This window comes from Chenopodium quinoa, unplaced genomic scaffold (assembly GCF_001683475.1).
Source record: "Chenopodium quinoa cultivar QQ74 unplaced genomic scaffold, ASM168347v1, whole genome shotgun sequence".
Taxonomy (NCBI): Eukaryota; Viridiplantae; Streptophyta; class Magnoliopsida; order Caryophyllales; family Amaranthaceae; genus Chenopodium; species Chenopodium quinoa.
Window position 1 is genome coordinate 1,233,409 of NW_018743894.1, and position 20,430 is coordinate 1,253,838.

Below are 20,430 nucleotides of genomic sequence, written 5' to 3' on the forward strand. Positions count from 1 at the left end.
TGGAAAAATTGTCGTTTAAGAAGAATGTGCAACAATCCATATTTGGAAATATTGTCGTTTAAGAAGAATGCGCGACAATCCGTATTTGGAAATATTGTCGTTTAAGTGTTTGCTTTTAAACCGATACGTTGGTGCTTGTAATGAGCCAGTGTTTTAGGCGCTTAAGCAAAGTGAGACGATATTTTGTCAGGTCAATCACTTATTACGATTGTAATCGAGCCGACTACTAACCTTGTCAATTTGCTTATAGGGCTAACTAGCGTACCAAAGAACTCGAAATTGCTGTATGAGGTCGAAATAACCATTCTGAGAGGCTTCGAGCTATGTCGCTACTAATATATCGCTGGCGCCAAGAATTGGCTCTGTCGCCAGACGCTGAGATCTAGCGTTAAGCGCTGAAATATATTTCCAGACGCTAGATGTTGTCGTTTGGCGCTAGAGTAGGGTCTTCCCTATTCTGCTCTTGCTGCCGCTGTTCCTCGGTTTCGCTTCAAACTTTGAACTTGGTCGTTTCCTTTCAACCAAATTCGCTCAAATCTTTTGTAAAATAAAGCTCTTCAGCTCTAATTTACTGATCCATGTAACTCCTCTTATCTAGGAGGAATCTCCTGTATCATATTCGCGGTTTTTTTGAAAAAAATCCGGGAATGTCCTCGCTTGCTAGGATGCACATGCATTTATATCTTTGACCATAGGACTTTCCTTATCTTTGTTTAGGGTTGACCTAAGACTTAGTGTTGCTTGAGTCATTGACTTGTCGTGACTTAAGGTATGAACTTGACTCGAGGTTGACTCGACTCGAAGTGAAATGACATGTGTGACTCATGACCCGTGTGTGCATTGCATTATGATTGTGCGACTCAAAAATGCAAAAAAGAAAAAAATTTCCGTCATTGGAGGTACCGACTTTCTCTCGAAAAAAGAAAGACACGAAAGAAGAATCGAAGTAAGGTTTTGAAGGTGCATGTTGAATGAGCTTAGTCAAATGTTGTTTCTCATAGTACAAGGATTGTAACATCTTAGACTATCCTAGTTGACTCGATAATGAAAGTACTTAGGTAACTTAGGCGCGGATGCTATGCACTTCATACTTCGATGCAATGATGATTATGATTGATGAGTGATTTTGACATGACAAGGAGTGCTTCAACGTTGTGTTAAGATTTCATGACAAAGGGTCCCTAAGGGAAGTATATTTGGTCATGTATCTGTGATGTGTGTGAAAGTGATTCTAAAGTTAAGCCGCAAAGGCTAAGTGTGTGGAGAAAATATTATTTTTAGAAGAGTCAAATAATGGTGACTCTTAGTCTAGGTAAGCTAATGATGTAGGGATCAAGCCCCCAAGTCTAGCTCTAAGTAGATAGGGACGAGCATAGGAGATCCTTTGATATGATCATGATGTGTGAATGTGAATGCATTTTTATTACGGCCGCACCTCGGTGGGAGATTTCCTACGTATCCGTTAGGAATCAAGCCGAACGTAGCTCTAGCCGAACCTCGCACAAGTGTGTGTATACCTCAAAAAGGTGTTTTAAGGGTTGTAACGTGGTTAGGCTAAAGGTTATAGAAGAAGGAGATAAAAGGCTGAAAACCCTAGATAAGCCCCCAAGGTGTGCAACTTTTTTCTATTTTATTCTTTTGAAGTCACTCAAGCTTTTTATGATATTGAAAACTGCATAAGGTTCACACTATCCCATCCCAAGGTTAGTTAGATATAGGTTGAAAAATGACAGGTCTATTGTTAGACGACGAGGCTCAAAGTGGTTTATGAAGAAAGGACTGTAAATTAGAGAGGTGAAAGGCAATATGATGTGGCTACAAGGGGTGCCTCAAATCATTGGTATACCTTGTGCTTAGTTTGACATGGATTTTTATTTTTATTTTTTATTAAAATGCAATGCAATGTGATGATCATATGCAAGGAAATAAATGCTCATTTTATTAAACGGGAAAAAAAAACCTATGAAATAAATCTAAGGAAGACAAAGGGTGCCTATGGTAGACTTATTGGGGAAAGGTTTGAAAAAAAGAAGAAGAAAGAATGAAATCTTGGTGAGAAGCTTGCCTTGTGTTTTGTCTCATCATTACTCTTTTTTTTTTATTATTGTCAATCACATGGATCAAACTCGATTAAAAAGCATGGATGGAAGAAGGTTGGAAGAATGAATATTGTGATATGGAGAAAGATGATGTAGATGGAGAGATATGAAAAAAAAATTAGGAATAGAATGTACTCCCAACTCAAATGACGGAAAAAACGAACTCATGCATGAACCTTAGACATGGTCATGGTGACCTATACAAAGTGGGTGTTAAACTATTGAGTGTAGGTGACATGTAAAGACTCGTTTCATGACCATGTGACTAGACTCAAGCAAAGACTAAGTTAAGACTTCACGTATATGCATTAAACTGCACAGGCTGTGGTATTTTAGTCATAACTTTTTATCTGTGACTCTTATTGGGATGAAACCAACGCCAAATAAAAGATAAAACTCGGGGCTACAGATCCATAGGTTTAATGACTCGTAGTTCTTCCTAGAACTCCGGCTACGACCAAAACAAGTTGATGCTTGTGCAGTATACGAGAATAAAAATCCGGGTTGACTTAAAGGAACTATAACTTGATTTTAGACATATTTATTTGCTCAAATTAATTAATTAATTAATTAATTAATTAATTAAACAAAGTCCTTCAGTAATTAATTAGTTTATTTAGGCTTAATCACATGTCAAACAAACAGTTAGGAAAAACACAGAGTATGCACAAGCAAAGAATGCACAAGTAGTCAAGTAGTCACAATATGATGTAATGAGTTTGCAACCTAACCATGGCTCTAGTTCTCTAAAGTTCGGGATATGGGATAGTCAATAGAGGTTCCATGGTTAATTGTCCAGATGCACCGCGCGGAAGCATAACTGTGAAGGGTTGGCGCGAGTGGATGGGACACCGTGAATTTAGAAAAACTCGCTTCCGTGGTTTGGTGAATTCATCATTCTCGGATGTACCCTTTGTTGCTCAGAGCGTTCAATCAGGTAGATGGAGCATGAATTCCTAGAGGGTTATATCCATATGTAGAACACATATGGGTTTCAGAAAAGTGAGAAAAACTCTTTCAGGTTGTAGAATCGAGCAAACAGTGCTAAAAACTGGTCAAAATTAGAACGCATATTTCTGGCTCGGTATTGGAAGAACTTGGTGCCAGCAAACAGAGTCCAGCGCCACCTCTTGGCTTTAGCGCCTGGCGACAGAACCTGTCGCCTAGCACTAACGTCAAAATGTTGGCACTAGTCTTTGTTCGTTGACGCTAGTTCCTACATGCCTTAGCAGCTTTCTGTGCTCGATAAAATTTTCCAGTTTCGCGCAGCATTATATCGGATCGAGTTGTGAAAGATATTCCTCAAATTTCCTACGTGTAAAAATCCTCTATTTTTAAATCATTACGGATGGTCTTTCCAATGAGATCTTTTTTATGCATATGACAATAATGTTAATCAAAATTACGCATATGAAATACTTAGAACTTTTCGAGCCTCATCATCTCATTCTAAATCATTGCCGAAATAAATTTCAGGAATTAAAATAGAAATCCTCCCCAGTGGAGTCGCCAAAAACTGTAGGGAATATTTCAAGCATTACCCCTAACTTGAACCCCACTGTGATCATACACTAAAGTACAGTGTCATCCAAAGGGAAAGAAGATAGAGCAAAAGAGTCGCTAACAAGTTTTAGGAACTTGTAAACCGTTCATAGGGTAAAGGTTAAACGCCTTCACGATCCAAGAGATCATTAACTCCAATAGGTCTTGAACCATGACTGGTAGTTCAGGGATGAAGGTACAAATCCAACCTAAAAGAGATTGAACCTGCCATAATAATAGGCCTCTACTTTATTCTGATCGTATTTATGTGCGCTTTCTAACTAACATACAATCAATAGGATTAACTCTAAACCTTTTTATCTATGTTGGTTGAATGTTAATGCACAAATAAAACTATTATTGGCGATCACTTGAATTATAATCAAATAAACCCTAAACAAGATTATTAATTATCTTATTTAGCGTGATTACAAAAACCAATTCCCTTTAAACATGCATAAAATGTGTGATTAAGCAATAACAATAAATATCAAGGAACATAATAAATCATAATAACAATTATAATTATAATAATAATATTACAATCATAATTAAAATAATCATGTTAAAGCATAAGAATAGCAAGATCCTAGGCATATACTAACAAGATTAATAACAAACCCTAGCATGTCACTAAACATCAAAGATCAAAGCTTTATTGTAAGAACAAAACATGCATCCTTGAGGCATTTTATTGTAAGAAGAGGGGGAAGAAGGGGTCATACCATTGCATCCCTTGGTTGGAGGGAGGTCTTACCATAAGGATTTGACTTTTCTTTCATCAATTCGTCCATTTGCTTGGTCATTTTGGAGATTTGGGTAGAGAGGTTGTTGATTGCGTTGGCTTGATCCAATGCATAAACACCCTTGATGATAGTGCTTTTCATCAATTCGTCCATTTGCTTGGTCATAGAAGTAGCATCCCTTTCTCCTTCATACCAATCATCATAGTGCTTTGCAGCTTCCTTTATGATGCACTCCACTTCGTCCTCTCCTTTATTCATGATAAGACCCCTGGCTGCGGCGTCTAGGCTTGTTCTTCCTTGAGGTGTGAGGCCTCCATAGAAAGTGTGAATGATTTGATACTTTGGTATCCCATGGTGTGGGCATTGACGTTGAAGCTCTTTGTATCGGTCCCATGTCGTACTTAAAGACTCACCACTCTTTTGGCGAAAACCTTAATTGGATCAAACACCGAGCCTCAGCGGCCTTCTTATGGTTATGGAACCTCCTCAAGAAAGCCGTAGTCACCTGGTCCCATGTTGTGAGAAAATTTGGGGGCACCTCCTTCTCTGGCAATTCTAGTCCTCTCCTAATTAGAGAAATTGGAAACATCTTGAAGCGAATATATTTTTGAGTCAGTCCATTGACCTTTACTGTGTCACAATATTTCTCGAACTCTTTTAAGTGTTCATGAGGACTCTCAAATTTCCCACCCAGGAATTGTTTCCTCTCTATCAAAGCAATCAAATTGGGCTTGATTTCGAAATTGTTGGCTTGAGTAGTAGGAGTTAAGATCCCACTTTGTGCTCTAAAGGCTTCGGGAGCCCCAAGACGACTCAAAGGTGTATTCTCTCCCATTTTAGGACCTTCTTCTCTCTCTAACTTCAAGGTTGAGAAAGGGTTGATTTCCGGACTTGATGATGAGTTAGGGCTATCTAATTCTTCACTTGAGGGTGAAGAGGATTAAGTATCTTCTAATTCTCTTAATCGTTCTTTTGTCGGGGTTTGACAATTTCTACTACTTTCTCTTGCTTTTCTTCGAAGTAGGGACAAAGACCTCTCTAGGTCTTGATAAATGGGAATCAAAGAACTTGAGGGGGTTCGTCCTCTTTTCATAAAACAAAGCTAAGAAGAACTTAAGCACTGACAAGTAACAAAAGTATCAAACACTAACAAATAAAAGGTGAGATAGCCTCAAATAATCAATGAAATAGCAATGGAAGTCGTTTCCTCGGCAACGGTGCCAATTAGACAAAGAAAATAATTGTGTCGTTAGACAACTACACCTAAATCAAATGAATTTAGAAAACTTGACTTATCCTAACACAAGTATATGGTAAGAAGAGGGATCGAACCACAGGGAGAAGCACATAAACACCGCATTCATCACTAGACTTTAAGCTATCTTGGGACAAAGAATAGGAATGATTAAGAGATTAAACTAAAGGTAAAACGAGTTAAAATCAATATAACTAAACACCAAGGGAAATGGGTAGATATCGATGCCGCTTGAACATGCAATAACATAAAAGCAAATCAATAGTGAATTAAGCATGCATGAATATCGAAATAAGGTCCAATCTAACCGCCTTTCGGGGTTAATCGGCTTCTCCTAACATATCCTTTATGTTTCCACACTAGAACCATATATTGGGAGGTGCAATCAAAGAACAATCGATAGTAATGAACCCAGACTAAGTCAACTTTAATTCCTTATTAGCAAAGGTTTACCTTTAATCAACCAACAATGTGCACTTGCAAGAAGGTCAAAGAATATCAAGCATGCAAAGATTTTAATCACAATTAATTTAATCCCAATATTATAAGCATGAACAATTAGCAACTCCACCATCCCCACACCCTTGGCTAAGTGACTACTCACAAATAATGTTGAACACAATATCAATCATCAAATCAATAAGCATCAACATGATTAATACACAAAAAAAGGAAAATCAAAGTAAACAAACAAAATTAAATGCAAAGGTTAAGAGAAAGAGTAAGAGATTGCTCATAAATTGAAGTTGAAGATTTAAAAAAGATTAAACAAGCTTCTCCTTCGAAATCCAAGTTCATCAATGAAGAAATCCACACTTTCTCTCTCTACCAAATGAGGACTAATGGTGTTTCTCTCTCTAGATTAAGCTAATAATGTGTAGAAAATTAAACTAAGCTAATCTTATTACATCAAAACGTTCTAAATGGGACTTATATAGTCCGTACACAGCTACTAAAGTAGGGGAGTGGTCCGACCAAACACTGGGAAGGTTCGGCCAGACTACAAGGTAGGTTCTACCGAACCATGGGTAGGTTCGGTCGAACTCCCCTGATCCTGGTCTGGTCGAACTTCTGAGGTTCGACCAATCCTACAAAATCGCCATAATGCAACTTGATACTGCCTCTTCTGTTCGACCGGACCATGGAGCAGGTTCGGCCACACTCTGGTTCGGCCCAACCTTTCCTTAACCTTGCTTTCTTCATCTTTCCTTGAATTTTTGCTTCCTCCTCTTGAAGACCTCGGTTCCTACCAAGCATAAGCATGGAAATCAAAGTAAAGAGTAGAAAAAAAGGGAAAAATTTAGGAAAGAAGATGCAAACAAGTCGCAAATGTGGGAAAATGACAATCAAAATGAACCTTAATCGTGGCATAAATTCCACTCATCAAACAGCTTCGAAGGTACTCAAAGGCAGAAATTTCAAGTGTTGATTGTACTTATAAGTCAAATTTGCAATAAACAGACTAACCATCTCTTTCTCCTTGGGAAGATCCACCAAGAGCGCAACTGTTTCTCTTCACCTGCTTAGGTAAGTAGTGAAGCCTACATTCTCCTTCTGTTTGAGAATGGAGAGTTCACGTTCAAAAGTCTTAGCTTGGATGTTACACTTGTAACGATTCATAAAGCATTCAGTAACGTCCTCCCAGGTCACAACATGTTTGGATTCTACATAGTAGAACCATTATTGACAGGCATGTTCCAAGGAATGAGGGAACATAGTAGGTAAGAGTGTCACATCTAATCCTTTAAGAGCCATGGTCACGGAAAAGGCCTTCAAGTGGAACAACAAATTATCAGTAGGCTTGAAATTGGGAATGTAAGTAGTGGAAAACTTCTTAGGATGTTTATCCCTTATAGACGAAAAGGTGACAGGTTGCTTCACATAAGTGAACTCTTCAGAGATCTTACTCATCTGTTATTTGATCTTGTCCATCGCAGCGGCAGTGACATTGTTTATATTGTCTTTCTCTACCGTGTTTACTCTAGTGGTGAGTTTTTGCATCATGTTAGACAACATCTCAATTGTCTTATTGATGTTCTTGATATCTTCCTTAGAAGCCATTGGTTGAAAGTAAATTGGAGACAGATTTTGCGGAACTGATTGTGGTGGTTTCCTGGTACGCCTCTTCCGTATAAGAGGTTTTTGAGGTTTCGACTCGAACCGTAACAATATACCCCTGCTTCTTGACCAAGTGTCGTGACACCGTAACAAACACACCTTTAATGACCAAACTTAACCTTGACCTATCTGGAAATAAATTTTTTTTTTTTTTTAAAATTCATTATTATTATTTTTTTAAAAAAACGTATGGGAGGATACCATCCGACTTACTCTGAAAAGAAAACGAAACAATAAAAGACGACACAAGACCACCCTAAATTACAGTCATGAAATGGTGCACGACTAACGGAAAAGTGTGTGAACTTGACATGTGAGTGATTAAGTGAAGGTTATGGATACGTGTTATGGCGGTACATATAGGCAAGACACCAAACCAAACATACGAAGCACATAAGAATGCACAAAGACCAAAATAGACTGACTAGACAAACCTCATGGGCACCGTGTAATGGTGCTGACTGTCGTGACACGATACAGTGCATCGTCAGACGGGGCAAAGCACCGTGTTACGGCATTGCACATCGTGGCGCGGTAGACCTGCCGTGACACGGTGCACAACTCCAGGCCTAAATTTGCGTAATTTCAAGATTTTAATCAAATTTTAGTCCGTACTAATTACTATGTGGAAATAAAAACCCTCGGTCGTGGGTTAAACAAAAAGAGGAAACACATTAGGGTTAGCACCAAATAAACCATGTAGCATTTAGTCGCATTGATGAAAAAAATGTTTACAACCTAAGGTTAAGATCTATGTTCAACTGTTGGTCATGCTTTGGGTATCAAAAGCATCACATGGTTAAGAGTTTGGACGCGTTAGCAAGGCAGCCTCTCTTGAGGGTGTATGCCAACGGGCGGCTCCGCGAGTTCGTGATGAAATCAAACTCGACCCCATGATTTGGGTGGATTTAATAACTCGGATGAACCCTTATTGCGATGAGCGTTTTTTGGTTGATAGAGCTTAAATCCCCCGGGGCTAAGACGCATGTAAAACACACACGTTTTTTCAGAAATAATCAAAGGAAGTCGATTGTGAGAATAGAAAACAAGCCACCGGACTGATTTTAGGATTGCCGTGACAAGGCAGAGAGCACCGTGCCACGGTGCTATACACCGTCAGACGGTGTACTGCACCGTGACACGGCAGTTTGAAAATCTAAGTGTTGCCCTATTTTCCTTCGTACGCAATCAAGTTATTCAATTTTTCCTACGGCATAGACCTAAATGCCAAATTAATCACATGAATATTTTTCAAGAATCTTTCAAGTCTCATCCACTCATTTTAATTAAATACCGATCACTCAAATCGATAAATAACCAAGAATCTTCCCTAGTGGAGTCGCCAAATTGTAGGTGTCGCTCAAAGTGCGCCTACGTTAAAATCAGGTGTCAATATGCTGGGCACTCATAGGAAGTGGTAATTGACATAATTCAATTAGGGACAAATAAAGTAGGGAGCCTCCAACTAGTTTTCAAGGAACTTGTAAACTGTTCACGGATCACAAAAGGCAACCACGATTAACGGACAACGATTGACCCGTGAAGGTTACACCCCATTCATAATCCATCACATTACTAACTCCATATGGTTTGGAACCACGAATGGATGATCGGGGATGATGGTACAAAGTGAGTCATGGAGTCACATTTGCCCGTATTAGCCTGTGCTCGATTCTTATAGTGAAAAAAATATTCCTGCGATCTCCAAGGCAAACAAACAAAATATTAAATTTACTCCAAACTATTATTATGCTAAATTGGTTGAATATTAATGCAAACACATTATTCTAAAATATCGTGATCACTTTATTAAACAACAAGATTAAAAAGGAACTTAAACTAGTCGTCCAAATTATCTTATTAGCTGTGATTTTCAATTTCATATTCCCTTTAACGTGCAATATGGTGATCAACAAAATAAGCATTAATATTGGAAGAAATTTAACTACAAATCTAACAATATAAAATCGTTAGAAAAATAATAGAAATAAAAGGAACATAATTCTTACTTTGATTTTATTTGCTTGCAACTATAAAATAATAAACGAGTTAGTAACTTCAAGGAAAAATAATAAAATAGTATTTAAGTTAAATTAAAAAAAGTTGATTTGGGGCCAAACACTCAAACAGTTCTACCTTTCACGCCTTGGCTTAAGAACAGAACCATGAGTAAAGTATGGACTCCCTGGAGTGCTTGAAGAGGGAATTTTGAAAGAAGAAGGGTAGGCTAGTGTTTAGGCTAGAGCATAGAGGAGAGAAAAAGAGAGAATTAATTGAAGCCCCGTACATCAGAAATGAGGGGGTATTTATAGAAAAAATGTGCTAAGGGAACACACGAAACCATAAAAAGATAAAAACCATAAAAAATTGCACCGTGACACGGCAGAGGGCATCGTCAGACGGGGAAAATTCCCGTGACACTATGAATAGCTTTATGACGCGGGAAATATTTAGGGTACGGGGAATAAAATGCATGAAGGGTTTACGTGGAAAGGACACGGAATTGCCCGTGTCACAGGGAATCCCAGCGTCAAACGGGGCTAATTCTCGTGACACGGTGGAGAATTACCGTGACGCGGGAGCCTGTAGTTCGTTTTTTCCGTCTAAATTCTTTTTACCCATAATTTCGTTCAAGATTTTTAAGTACCGATTGATAATTTCGGGCCATTTCTAATTTATTATTATTAAGTGGGCTAAAATAAATAAATAAATTAAAGGTTTGGGCTGAAATTAATAAAAAAGAACTATGCTATGACAAAATATCAAGACTGATCCATGGACTATTCAAAATTTGAATTTAATTAAATACAATTTTTTAAGCACTCTCGGGATTATATATTGAACCCTACCAATAATGGCCGTGAAAGGTTGTTCATCATCGGGTTTGGTTTTGGAGAGACATTTTAAGGTGTCTACAATTAGTAACTTCAAGGAAAATAATAAACAACAGTTAAAATAATTGAAATAGAGATTTGAGACAAAACCCTCACAAATTATCAACCTTTCACGTCTAAGGTGAAGGTAACTTCGAACTTGGCTAGGTGTGTCGAACTAGTGTATGATGAATTTTGTAAGAGGGAAGGTTTACAAAGAGGGAGAAAGAATAAGCTTCTAGCTTAAGAGAGAGAAAGAATAGAGATTGATGATGAATGATTGTCAATAATAAAAAAAACGAGGAGATTCGACCCCTCACTACGTGAAAAAATGAATTTGGCACCGGTTCAAACCCGGCAAAAACTTGAAATTGGCAAAAAGTGGTTTTAAAAGACACCGGTTCAAACCGGTGCCAAAACTTGAAATTTGCACCGGTTAACCGGTGCCTAAAATTACAAAAATTATTTTTTTATTTTTTTTAAATAAACTTAAAAATTAAATACACTATAATAAAATGAGAATACAAAATATAAATGGCACATCACAATCAATATAATCCAATCTGTTCAATATATATATAATAAAAAAAATACAACATAGATCAACAAACAAATTACAACATATAAATCAAAATAAAAAAAATACAACATATAAAAAAAATAAAAGTTTACTTCTTCACAATCAAAAAAACCCATACAACATCTAAATCAATATACTTGCATCTTGATTCTTCAATTTAAGATCTAAATCCATGTACCTGTACCAATTAAAACAACCATAATAAATCGATTAAAATGATTTAAATAAGCTGCGAAAAAAATTCAAAAAAAAATCCAGAATATCGAAAAAAAAAGAAAATTAGTTGAAACGAAAAAAAAAACCCAGAACATCTATCAGTTAAAACAAAATTAAACCCAGAAAATAAATAAAATTAAATTCGATAAAAAAAAAACCCAGAAAATAAATAAATTTCAATTCGATTAAAAAAACCCAAAAATAAATATGACAAAATTCGAATAACCCCAGATTAAAAAAAGAAATCGAAAAAAATTATAATCGAAAAAAACCCAGTATTCGAAAAAACCCAGAAAACAAAAAAAATTGTATGAAAAAAATAAAAATAAAATAAACCCAGATGCATGCATGAAAATAAAATAAACTTCACGCAAGCAAGAAAGCAAGTGATGATGCATGCGTGCCATCTTCGACCTCATATTCGAAAAAAAAAATTGAAATCAGAAAAAAAAAATAAAAATTGAAATTGATTAAAAATTTGATTAAAACAAACGTTAAAACAAAAATAAAATAAACCCAGAGATCGAAAAAAAAGAAAATCGGAAAAAAAAAAACCCAATTAATAGAGAATTGAAATGGAAAAAAAACCAAGAAAAAACCTAAAAATTATGAAAATAAAACCCCAAAGCCGCATGCAACTTGAAAAACAAAATCAAAATCGAAATTGAAATTGAAATCAAAAAACAAAATCAAAATAAAAAACAACACAATCAAAATTGAAATCGAAAAACAAAATCGAAAAAAGAAACCCAGAAATCGAAATAATTGAAATTGAAAAAAAAAATCAAATCGAAAAACGCAGAAATCGATTAAAATGGTAGAAAAACCAAGAAATCGATTAAAATGGGCAGTTTTTTTGGTCTTCGATTTGTTGTTGTCTTCGATTTGTTTTTGGTCTTCTAGTGATAGATAGGAGGATGAGATCCAGAAAGATCAAGAAATAAAGGAGATGGTGAGCAACAAGGAAATAGGAAGGAGACAGTGAGCAAGAAGGAATGAGGAGAGGAGAGAGAAAGAGGCGGAGGAGAGAGAGGCGGAGGAGAGAGAAAGAGGAGAGGAGAGGGGAGAGAATGGGTTGGCAATTTAGGGTTTGGGGGGGTTTTATATGGGCTGGTTTTTTTTTAATAATTAAAGAATCGGTTCGTAAAGGCATCGGTTCAAACCGGTGCTCTTTTTATTTTTGGCACCGGTTTGAGCTGAACCGGTGCCATTTCTCTTTGTTTAAAAACCCGCCCATTTTTAGGCCGGTTTTTGGCACCGGTTTGGCTTTAACCGGTGCCATTAGGGGGTTGCCTATTTGTATTTTTATACTAGTTCCTATTTATAGAAAAATAGTCCAGAAACCGATCGAAAAGAAATCGAGCCCCATTCGAAATAAAAGACAACTTGTCACGAACAACAAGAGTTAGCGCCAGAAGACAAGCCCCAAAGTTAGGTGATAGCTGGTAGCGCCAGGCGACATCTATTAGCGTCAGGAAAAATACTTGTCGTCTTGCGCTGAGTTAGAAATAAATGCGCTTCGCACGCGGAATCCTCTTTTTAATATGATTAAGCAACAAATTCCGCATTTAGCAAATTAAAATCGGGTTTATCATAAAAAACTTATTTTATACCAAATAAAACTTTTAAAAATATAATTATCAATCCTAATACTATTAGAATTTAAAAGAACCTTCTAGATTATTCTAGAAGATTAAAATCACTCTTAATAACTTTAGGAATAATAATTAATAGGCCCTCCTCTACTTCATTGGGTTGTACATAAAAGTCATTTTGGGCTTGTAGGGAATATTTCAAGCGTTAATCCCCTACCTTAAACCCCATTGTGATCATACACTAAAGTACGGTGGCGTCCAAAGGGAAACAAGATAGAGCAAAAGAGTCGCCAACAAGTTTTAGGAACTTGTAAACCGTTCACGAGGTGAAGGTTACACCCCTTATCGATCCAAGATATCGTTAACTTCAATAGTTCTGGAACCATGACTAGTAGATCGGGGATGAAGGTACAAATCCAACCTAAAAGAGATTGAACCTGCCCTAATAATAGGCCTCTATTTTATTCTGATCGTATTCATGTGCGCTTTCTGACTAACATGCAATCAATAGGTTTAACCCTAAACATGTTTATCTATTTTGGTTGAATAATAATGCACAAATAAATATATTATTGGTGATCACTTGAATTATAATTGAATTAACCCTAAACAAGATTTTTAATTATCTTATTAAGCGTGATTACAAGTACCAATTCCCTTTAAACATGCATAAAAGGCGTGATCAAGCAATAACAATAAATATCAAGCAACATAATCATAATAACAATTATAAAATAATCATAATATTCATGTTAAAGCATAATATTAATAGCAAGATCCTAGGCATGATACTAACAAGATTAATAACAAACCTTAACATGTCACTAAAAATTAAAACTCAAAGCTTTAACCCTAACATGATACTTACAATCATAAATATTATTATGAACATAAAAGGCATCATACTTTTAAGCATACATGATATTAATGTTACCCTAGACAAGATACTAGGAATTTATTGTTGTCACCCTAAACATCAAATTAAGGAAAACATCCTAACATGATACTAGGAATCATAATAACAACCTAAGCATGATTTCTATATCATAATATCAAATAAACCATTAAAGTACTTACTTGGATGCCTCGTACCGCTTTCTAATAACAAAATACACACGTTAGTAACTTCAAGGAAAATCAAAACAATTAAATTAAATAATAATTGAAAGAGAGATTTGGGACCAAACCCTCAGAAATTAAGCCTTTCACGTCTAGGGCGAAGGCAACTTCAAACTTGGCTAGGCGTTTCTAAGTCGAATGAATGCGGAATTTTTATATTTGAGAGAAGGCTAGTTTAGAAAAGAGAGAGAGAGTAATCAAGAGAATCTTGATGAGAGTTGGTGAATGAAAACAGATTTTTAGAAGACTATTTATAACGTAAATCAGCCAAAAAGATAGAAAATCGAAACAGAGTTCTGACGCTCATAAAACTTGATTAGCGTCGACGCTGGAAATTAGCGTCAGGCACTGAAGGTTAGCGTCAGGCACCAAGCCTTAGCGCCAAGCGCTAATGCTTAGCGTCAGGCGCTAATGCTTAGTTTCACATGTTTTTGTTTCTATCATATCTTTTTATTCGAAAGTCCAAATAAGGCATATAATATGTAGTTGGAAAGCTCTTTAAGTCCTATTTCCAACCCAATTTAAATTAGATTAAAATCTCTTTTATATTTAAAGATATGGCTGAAATAGTGGAAGGGTGTCACTTTTGGATAGAGTTTCATGTCTTATTCATATCTTTTTCGTTATAACTCGGATTTCATATTATAATATATCATTGGAAAGATAATTTCAAGATCTATCTAATCATATAAAATTTGGATAAATATTATGATGCACGAAAATAAAATCTGAATACATTCCACTTCGTACAAAACAAGGATTCTTAAAAAGAAGTAGTTTTATCCAATTTCAAACTCTTTAAAACATAATTATCAATCCTAACTCCATTAGGATTTAAGAGAACCTTCTAGATTATTCTAGAAGACTATAATAAATCCTAATAGCTTTAGGAATTATAATTAATAATAGGCCATCCTCTAGATCATTGGGCCGCATATAAAAATCAAATCGGGCCCAGTTTAGTATTTTGGTCATAACTTCCTCATTATTCATCGGAATTGGGCTTATAATATATCTTTGGAAAGGTCTTTTCAAACGCCATCCAACTACACCATTGTTGGACCCTTATCATGGACCAAACTAAATTAGAATGAATGTTTTTAAAAAATAAGGTAAGAAAAGAAATATTTTCAAAAACAGAAGGAAGAGATATTTTAATAAAAACTTCCTCGTCACTAGAATTTTCACACTTTCCCATTATTCGATAATCAAATGATGTGAAAGGTATTCATCACTGGGTTTGGTTTTGGAGAGACACTAATGGGTGTCTACAGAAGCCCCCACGTTGACTGTGTTTGGAGAAACACAAGTTTCGAAAACAAAAGTCAAAGTATCGATAGGGACGGAGAATGATTCAAACGTTCTGCGATCCTAAATAATTCTTGTAACGTCGATACCTGCAAACTAACGTTAGTTAAACATATAAAAGAGTTAAGAAGCGCGTATCTTGCACTATCGAGCACACGTCTCTGAAGTAACCGATTTGTTGCCGGTTTACTGTTGTATTTGACGACCTCCTGCAAGCTAGAGAATGCCATCCCGCTTGAAGACTGCTACGCTTGTAACTGCCTCCAATTCTGCCATGATAATCTTCCACAAGCTAGAGAAAACTGTCGAAGATTGCTTCGCTTGAAACGATCCTCTTCCGCTTTGTGACCATCTTCCACATCTTAGGGAACACGATCGAAGACAACTTCGCTTGAAATCACCTTCATTTGTTTGTGACAACTCTCCACAATCTAGGGAACGCCATCTTGCTGTTTCAATGATCACTCGTCTCTTAACAAAGAGTTTCTTTTTTTTGTGATATGTTCACGCGCCTCTGAACAAAGAGCTTTTTTTTAATATGTCCACGCGTCTCTAAATAATAGAGCTTGAAAGGATTGTCCACGCGTCTCTGAAAAAAAGACCTTGAAAGGATTTTCCACGCGTCTCTAAACAAAAGAGCTTGAAAGGATTGTCCCACGTCTTTGAACAAAAGAGCTTGATAATAGGATTTTCCACGCGTCTTTGAATAAAAGAGCTTGATAATGGGATACTCACGCGTCTCTGAGCAAAAGAGCTTAAAAGAAATATCCACGCGTCTCTAAACAAAAGAGCTTGAAAGAAATGTCCACGCGTCACTGAACAAAAGAGCTTGAATAGTTGTTGCGATAATATTTTCGAAGAAAATTTTCCGAAGACCAACGCTTGTCGATCTTTAAAGCTCACTTGAACTTTGCTTCCGCTATGCCAGTACGTCGGCGCTTTTGATGCTTGTTAACCATTATGTCGGTGCCTCTGCTATTTATGAACCGGTATGTCGGTGTCTCTGTGATGAGCCAATGTTTAGGCGCTTTAAGCTAAGTGAGACAATGTTTCGTCAAGTCGATCAAATATTACGATTGTAATCAAGCCGACTACTTAATCATGTCAAATTGCTTATAGGGGCTAACTAGCGTACAAAGGAACCCAAAATTGTTGTATGAGGTTGAAATAACTGCTTTAAGTGGTTGAGCGTTCTCTCGCCGCTGCAATGCCTCTGTCGCCGCGATTTGGCTCTGTCGCTAGACGCTGGGATTTAGCACCAGGCGCTGAAATCTGTTGCCAGACGCTAGATGTTTTCGTCTGGCGCTGGAGTAGGGTCTTCCCTATTTTGCTGCACCTGAATTTATCTTTGACTATAGGACTTTGCTAATCTCTTTAGTTATTTTAGGGTTGACCTAAGGTTTAATGTCGCTTGATTCATTGATTTGAGATGACTCAAGGTATAAACTTGACTCGTTGTGATTGACTCGAGGATGACTCGACTCAAAGTGAAATGACACGTGTGACTCATGACCCGTGTGTGCATTTTATTATGATTGTGCGATTCGAAAATGCAAAAACGCAAAAAATTTCCATCATTTTTGTGGAGGGTACCGATTTTCTCCCGAAAAAGAAAGACGCGAAAAAGAAAAGGAAGCGAAGTTTTTGAAGGTGCATGTTGAATGATCTTAATCAAATTTTGTCTCTCACAATACAAGGATTGTAACATCTTAGACTATCCTAGTTGACGCGATAATGAAAGTATTTAGGTAACTTAGGGACGGAGCTAAGCACTTCATACTTTGTGATGCAATGATGATTATTATTGATGAGTGATTTTGATATGACAATACATGCTTCAACGTTGTGTTAAGATTTCATGATATGGGGTTCCTAAGGGAAAGTATATTCGGTCATGTATCTATGAAGTGTGTGAAAGTGACACTAAAGTTAGGCTGCAAGGGCTAAGTGTGTGGAAAGATATTATTTGTTAAAAGAGTCAAATGGTGATAACTCTTAGGCTAGGTAAGCTAATGATCTAGGGATCAAGCCCCCAAGTTTAGCTCTACATGGATAGGGATGAGCATAAGAGATCCCTTGATATGATCATGGTGTAAGTGTGTGAATTTGAATATGAATGCATTTTTATTTCGGCCGCACCTCGATGTGAGGTTGCCTACGTATCCGTTAGGAATCAGGCCGAACATAGCTCTATCCGAACCTCGCACAAGTGTGTGTATACCTCAAAAAGTTATTTTTCAGGGTTGTAACATGGTTAGGCTAAAGGTTGAAGAAGAAGGGGATAAATGCTGAAGACCCTAGATAAGCCCCCAAGGTGTGTAACTTTGCTTTTAGAAATTTGTAATTTCATGCTTGAGGTTTCTCACTTTTTTTTTTGCTTTATTTATTTTTGTTCTCTTCTCTTTTTTTTGCTTTTGCATCTTTTTATTTTTATAAGTGTGGGCAATCCCGATCATGCGGTCTATCACTCACTTGGCATTCATGTTTCTCAGGCACGGTACCGAGCACTCGATAAGAGATGCAATCTGAGACGTGTTCATATCGAAGACATTTTCATATCAAAGACATTGGAACACTTGCCCTTTTGTACACTTTTATTATTTTTTTATTGCTTATTTTATTTTTTTGAATCACTCAAGCTTTTTATGAAATTGAAAATTGCATAAGTTGCACACCATCCTATCACAAGATTAGGTAAATATGGGTTGAAAAATGAAAGGTCTGTCATTAGACAAGGCTCAAAGTGGTTTATAAAAAAAAGGGGTGCCTCAAATCATTGGTATACCTTGTGCTTAGCTTGACATGTTTTTTTTTTTTTTAATGCAATGCAATGTGATGATCATATGTAAGAGAATAAAATGCTCATTTTATTTAAGGAAAATAAATAATGGTCCTACAAAATAAATCTAAAGAGAATAGAAAGGTGCCTATGCTAGACTTATTGGGGAAAAGGTGAATAAAAAATAGAAAAAAGATCATGAAATCTTGTCGTTCAAGCTTTCTTCCTGTCACTTGGCTCATCATCACTTGGTGTTCTTGCCGACTGGAGGTATTGGAAGCCCGTTATTGTCGATCAAATATTGGATTGCTTCCTTTAGTTTCCAACATATCTCAGTAGTATGACCCCTACCTTGATGGTACTTGCATCGTACATTTGGGTTCCAACTAGGCAATCTCTTCTCAAGTGGGGGATCTTGAATAGGTCCAATAGGAGTAATGAGTCTCTTGGCATGGATTCGATCGAAAGCATTATCGCAGCTAATTCCAATAGGGGTGAAATCCTTTCTCAATTTCTTTCTAAATCCTCGATTATCCATGGCTAAGATCTCTTTAAGGTCGAAAGTACCAACACCGTTACTAGTGTAGGTGTTTTCGGAAGAAGAAGGATAGTCGTTCTTCTTTCCTTTACAGCAACTGTTTTTATTGTTACTAACCTTGACCTTCTTGTCGTGCGGGGGAACATGAAAGAGATTTGAATCAATGAGATCTTGAACACGATCTTTGAAGGCGAGACATGCTTCAGTGGTGTGACCACGACCTCTATGGTATCGACAGTAAGAATTTGGATTCCAATTGGGAAACCTTTTTACGGGCGGAGGGTCTTGACTGGGACCAATGGGGTGAATAAGACCTTAATCGTAAAGATAGTTAAAAGCTTCATTGTAAGTCATTCCTATTGGTGTGTATTCTTCAATGGTCCATTTTTCTCGTGGCTTAGGAGCATTGAGTTCTTCATTAAATCCTTGGCGAGAATTTTTTTCGATAACTGTCACCCGATTTTCTAGTCCTTCTACAACATTCAAAAGCATGGCAACGACATCTTGCAGTTTTCGAACATCCTCTCTTAGACTTGACGAGTCTTCCCTGCACTGGTATTATCTAAGAAAAGACTTTCATCCTCTTCAATTATGGCCACTTCATCGAGAGAGGTTATCTAAGCTGTCTTTATCATGGGCTCACCTACAGGTGTGATAAGAAGTGATGGATCGAAGGATGTTTGATCTTCTTCAATGGCTATAACCTCGGAAGTTTTATTGTCATCGATCAGATCTTGAATAGCTTCTTTGTGTTTCCAACACTCCTCAATGTCGTGACCCTTTCCTTGGTGATATTTGCAGTGCTTATTAGGGTCCCACTTGGGTGCACTACAAAAGAAAATCAATATAGCATCAACTAAAATTTGATGCAGTTCACCAAAAATCCATTGCCAACTCTATTTAGCAACGGGTTGGAAACAAAAATTTGTTGTTGCTAAAAGGCTTGTTGCCATGGGATTTCGGAAACCAGTTGCAAAGCAATTTTGTTGCAATATTGCATCAATTTAAATATAGTTTCCATGATTGTTGCTGTTTTTGGTGCATTTGTTGCCAACTTTGGCAACAGACTACCATTGGTTGTTGCTTAAATTAGTAACAAATTATTAATGTTAGTTCCTAAAATAGCAACAAATTATTAATATTGGTTCCTAAAAATAGCAACAAATTATTAAAGTTGGTTCATAAAAATAGCTACAAATCATTAATATTGGTTGCTATCAATACTACGAGACAAAAACCCAATCCCTATTAGCAATTCGGTTCAACCCGATCTCGGCCTTTACCAATCTGAAATCTTACTCACGTTAGGTCAACTCGGCTCGACTTTGCATGTAAGGCTCTTTGAATCCCTAGTCTCAAGAATCGCATTTGGTAGGAGTCGAACTTGCGACCTCAAATTCAGATTGTGAATCTCTTACCAACTATACTAAGTACTATTTGTTTACTTCTATGCATATAATTCAGAATAAGTGAACAAAATATTAGAGACGAAATTGAAAATTTGGTCTCCAAATTAGGGACAAAATCAAAAACCGTCTCTAAATTAGAGACGAAATTGAAATCCGTCTCTATTTGATGTCATTTTAGCAACAAATAATTTTAAACATTACAGCAAAAAGTGCCTTACATATAAATTAACAACAATATGTAACACAGCTCGTT